General features: G+C 43.8%; 1 protein-coding gene across 2 annotated transcripts in view; it reads left to right on the top strand.

The window, feature by feature from the left end:
• Positions 1–374: 374 nt before the first annotated feature.
• The window catches only part of LOC135096418 (serine-protein kinase ATM-like), a 43,914-nt gene continuing 39,288 nt past the window's right edge, over positions 375–5,000 (top strand). Inside the window, exons 1-4 of one of the 2 annotated variants that reach the window (XM_063997909.1) lie at positions 375–558; positions 1,325–1,454; positions 2,213–2,383; positions 2,762–3,019. The gene's annotated coding sequence lies outside the window, so the exon portion shown is untranslated. The remainder of the gene's footprint in view (positions 559–1,324; positions 1,455–2,212; positions 2,384–2,761; positions 3,020–5,000) is intronic. The other variant, XM_063997908.1, reaches the window with a different exon arrangement.

Genomic DNA, 5,000 nt, shown 5'->3' with positions numbered 1-5,000 from the left:
GTTTTTGTTAGTGGTGTTGCCTGCATGTTATGGTGCTGTTGTCAAGATCCGTTGTTGGTTAGGTTAGGTATTCCTCACTGTTGTTCATCTCTTCACTGTTAAAGAAAGATACAGTAAGGAATTGTTCTACTACTACTACTGCTACTACTACTACTACTACTACTACTACTACTACTACTACTACTACTACTACTACTAGATCAGTGTATGGACAGGGATGACAGGTGGAAACAGGCATACTACTACTACTTCTACTACTACTACTACTACTACTACTACTACTACTACTACTACTACTACTACTACTACTACTACTAGCTTAGTGGACAAGGATGACAGGTGGAAACAGACATGGCAAGCTTTATACAGGGATCGCCACATGTAGTCCTGATGGCTCGCTGCACCAACCCTTGTGTTCTTGTTGACCAGAATGGCAGTGGAGAAGCTGAGGAGTCTTCTGAACAACTCGGCCATCACTGCCAACCTCAATGCACGGCCAGCGGACTCCTTCAAACTGGTCGCAGGTGTTTCCTCAGCGCTCGCAAATATTTCCTTATGGTAAGTGTGTTTTGCTGGCCCGATCTGGTGATGGGAGAGTCAGTAAGTATTGTTGTATGTATGGAAATTAAAGAACTTATAATAATCTCATTTAAACAGAGATAAAGGTGTTTTTTTTTTTTCTTTTTTTTTTTTTTTTTTTTTGTCTATAAATTACACAGAATATATTACTATTTGAATTTTTAGTTAGCGTGAGACAGGGTGATGTGTGGTGAGAGGGTGGTGTCGTCATCCCTAATGAAAGTGTGAGGTGAACAGAGAAGGAACCAGAACAGTGCCTTGTGGACCTCCTGTGTGTGATTATTAAGCCTCTTTGTCACCATTTTCATTATCTGTTGTTATTTTTTTTGTCACCATCTCACCACCAGTACTCCTTCACATGTTACTTTTGTTTATTTATTTATTTATTTATTTATTTATTTATTTGTTTATTCGTTTATTTATCATTGTTTTACTTTTTTCTTTATCATGCATATTCTCATCTTTCTCTTTTTCATGTGTATTTTTTATTTATTTTTTTGTTTTTTTGTCACTTATAATCTTTCACCACCACAATAAACATTACTTTTATTTATTGTTTTTTCTTTTTTCTTCAAATCTTACTTTTATTTATTTATTGTTTGTTTTCTTCTAATCCTTTACTTTTTATTTATTTATTGTTTGTTTTTTCTTCTAATCTTTTGCCACCACCACCACCACCAACAACAACAACAACAACAACAACAACCACAACAACAACCACAACCACCCCTTCCCCCCCCCCTAGGAGGCCCGTAAGCTGGAGGATGAGGAGAGGAGCAAGCCGTTGGTGTCACAAACCGTGCTGCGGAACAGAGAGACACACAAACGCACGGCAGCTTCTCTACCTCTGCTTATTCTGAAGAAGGCGTGTAGAGGTGGGTGTGTATGTTTGTGTGTTTGTGTGTAGAAATTTAGTTTGTAAAGGTGGGAAATAATTTTGAATCAATTTGTTTGTGGAGATATTTCATTGTGATTCATTAGGTTTTGGTCACTGACAGATACTTAGTTCGGCAATTTGCATTTGTGTGTGGAGTCTGGGTGTTTGTGTAGCTTATTAATCGATTCATGTGGTTGTCTTTTGAATTGAAATTTTGTGCTGGCATTCAATGGTGTAACTAATATATATGCAGAAAAGTGTTGGTCCCAGTATTGAGTCTTGTGGTACTCCTCTGGGTGACAGTTTAGATTCTTTCATAGAGTTACTGCAAAACATGATAACTGTGACAAGCTGGAAAGATAACTGTTAATAAATTGAAGTGTTGCCCCACCTATTATCAGTTCAGTTTATCCAGCAAAAGTGTGTGTGTGTGTGTGTGTGTGTGTGTGTGTGTGTGTTGTGTGTGTGTGTGTGTGTGTGTGTGTGTGTGTGTATAGACTAGAACAGTGTATGGACAGGGATGACAGGTGGAAACAGACAGGCAGGCATACTACTACTACTACTACTACTACTACAACTACTAGCTCAGTGTATGGACAGGGATGACAGGTGGAAACAGACAGGCATGCTTCATACAGGGACTGCCACGTGTAGTCCTGATGGCTTCCTGCACCCACTCTTGTGTTCTTGTTGATTTTTCCTATATGAAGAGTGACTAATAATCCTCTCTCTCTCTCTCTCTCTCTCTACCCCCAGGCACCCCACACATCCACCCACAGCTGCTCATAGGTTTGGTTCTCAAGGTTCTTAACAAACGTGAACCATACTTGCTTGAAAATTTTGCAGGGGAGTTTCTACTGATTGCCCTCAAGTTTCTGCTGCGGTTCCAATACTTTTATGCTGAGATGACCACAGCGAACTGGAAGGGTGAGTGTGTGTGTGTGTGTGTGTGTGTGTGTTGTTTAAAGATAAAGAAAGCAATGAGGCAATTCATGTTTGTATCTTTAAATTGTGAGCTAGTGAGAGAGAGAAAGAGAGAGAGAGAGAGAGAGAGAGAGAGAGAGAGAGAGAGGAGAGAGAGGAGAGAGAGAGAGAGAGAGAGAGAGAGAGAGAGAGATATTAGAACCAAATCTAACTTTACCAAACCAAACCTAACCAAAACTAACCTAAAAGAGAGAGAGAGAGAGAGAGAGAGACTAACCTAACCAGACTATAAGCTTAACTTTAAAAGAAAAAAAAGAAAATAAAGAAGAGAAAAAATAAAGAAAATTAAATTAAACCTAACCTAACCAAACACATCCACAGACTTGCTAAAAATCTCCATTTGGCTCTACGAGAAAAACATAAACAACGCAGACCCGCAGAGTGTGTTTGGGGTGATGGCGGGGCGTGGTGGAGCGGTGCCAGACCAGGGTGGTGCCACAGAGGGGGGCCACCACCACCCTAGAGATCCTCAGGTGCCTCCCAGCATTCCTTCGCAAGGCACTGCTGTCCGAGAGGCTGGCAACGCAGTTTAGTTTGAGGTCGAGTTTACTAAGGCTCTTGTTGGCTTTTGCGTCTGCGGTAAGTGGTGTGTGTGTATGTGTGTGTGTGTGTTTTTAAAGTGTTTATTTTTGTGTGTGTGTTTGGTTTTGTTGCATAAAAATTTCTTTCAGGTGTGTGTGTGTGTGTGTGTATGTGTGTGTATGAGATTACTATACAAAAAATGCATCTTTGAAAGTTTGTGTGTGTGTGTGTGTAATAATAATAATAATAATAAACGGTTTATTATTTAGGCAGTTGACAAACTGAAAATGTACATAGGGGATGGGGAAAAAACTTAACATTAATCCTAACGGTAAGACTAATCTAGGAGGGAAATACTATCGATTGATGGCTCGCACCATGGTGGGAATCGCACTGAGTCTGTACCGGTCCGTGCGCGGCGCCTTCAGGGGCGTTATTTTGTTGTGGTGTCTGGTGGCACGGGACAGGGCGAGGCGCGTCGGGCGGCAGCATGTCTCTGAGACGCGGATGATGCAGTAGTCCCTTCCCAAACTTCTCCAGAGCCTCTCGGTGCCTGGTGGATATTCTGGACAGACTCAGGGTGGTCAGGGCTTCTTCATAGGTGGTGTATGCAGGGCCAAGGATGACCCTGCACGCCCTTTTCTGCACACTCTCTAGCTGTAGCTGTTGAGTGTGTGTGAGGGAGGAGGACCACGCTGGGGAGGCGTACATGAGTTTGGGGAGGATGAAGGTGAGGTACACCCCCCTTAACTCATCTGTCGGCGTCCCCAGCGACCTGAGTCTGCGCAGCATGTACAGCCTGTAGGTAGCTGATCTCACGGATGCTGGCGACATGCTGCTTCCAGGTCAGCTGGTCGTCCACCGTGACTCCGAGAAGCTTGGCACATTGGACCACCTGGAGGGGGGTGAGGGCCCACTGTGAGCCGGGGAGGGGGGCACTGGTACAGAGGAGGTACAGAAATGCATCACCACAGTTTTGCTGTGGTTGATGGTTCATCCTGCTCTCCTCTGTCCACGTCTGCAGTCGCTCCAGAATTGCTTGCAGTGGCGAGTAGTCCGGGTTCTTGTTGGAAACTGGGACGCCCACGGTGCAGTCGTCCACATACTTCCAGCGATGGGGGGGTGTCGGTGAGGGCGTCGTTGATGAGGAGGAGGAAGCATAGAGGACCCATCTTGGTCCCCTGGGGGACTCCACATGTCAGCTGTTGGAAATTAGAGACAGAGCCCTGATAGCGAACGGCCCTGACTGTCTCTCCTGTGAGGAAGTCGGCTAGCCACGCTATCAGATTAGGAGGGAGACCCAGACTTACTGCCTTGCTGATGACAACAGTGTGATCAACTAGATCAAAGGCTTTTTTGAAGTCGACAAAAGCAACAGCTAGAGAGGTGTTTCGCTTGTCCAGGTGGCTGTGGATGAATTCAAGGAAGCTGGTCAGGTAATGTGAGGTGGAGGTGGCTTTAATATTTCCGAATTGTCTGATATCCACGGTGTTACAAATTTTGGTGTATGCCCAGTCATATACAAAATCTTCACAAATAAGGCTAGGGATGGGGGTGATAGAGACTGGCCTGAGGTCATTGAGTGAACTGAGGACTGGAAGTTTTGGGGGTGGGAGTGACATAAGATGTCTTCCAGTCCGCGGGGCAAGAGTGTTGGGAGAGTGAGGCGTTTATTATGGAGCATAGCGGTGTTGCTAGCTCTACAGCAAATTCCTTGTAAATTTTTATAGGAAGGTCAGTGGGTGTGGTGGGATCTTGGTTTAAATTTAAGTATTCTCTTAAAAACATCCATCGCCTGGACAGTGTGTGGAGGGGAGGGAGCGGGCAGATAGGCAGGAAGCGGAGTGGTGTGGAGGGGAGGAAAGGTTGTGTGTGTGTGTGTGTGTGTTCCAGTCAGGAAGATAACAATATTGAATTAGTCTAAATTTCTCTTATTGTTGTTGTTGTTGTTGTTGTTATTGTTGTTTCAGTTCAGTGCATAAACAACCAAACAGATCATTTAGAAGTGTTTTATGTTGTATTTTGTTTATTTATTAAG

Source organism: Scylla paramamosain, unplaced genomic scaffold, assembly GCF_035594125.1.
Source record: "Scylla paramamosain isolate STU-SP2022 unplaced genomic scaffold, ASM3559412v1 Contig4, whole genome shotgun sequence".
Lineage (NCBI taxonomy): Eukaryota > Metazoa > Arthropoda > Malacostraca > Decapoda > Portunidae > Scylla > Scylla paramamosain.
Note: the sequence above shows the minus strand (reverse complement) of the source record. Positions and strands in the feature narration are given on the sequence as shown.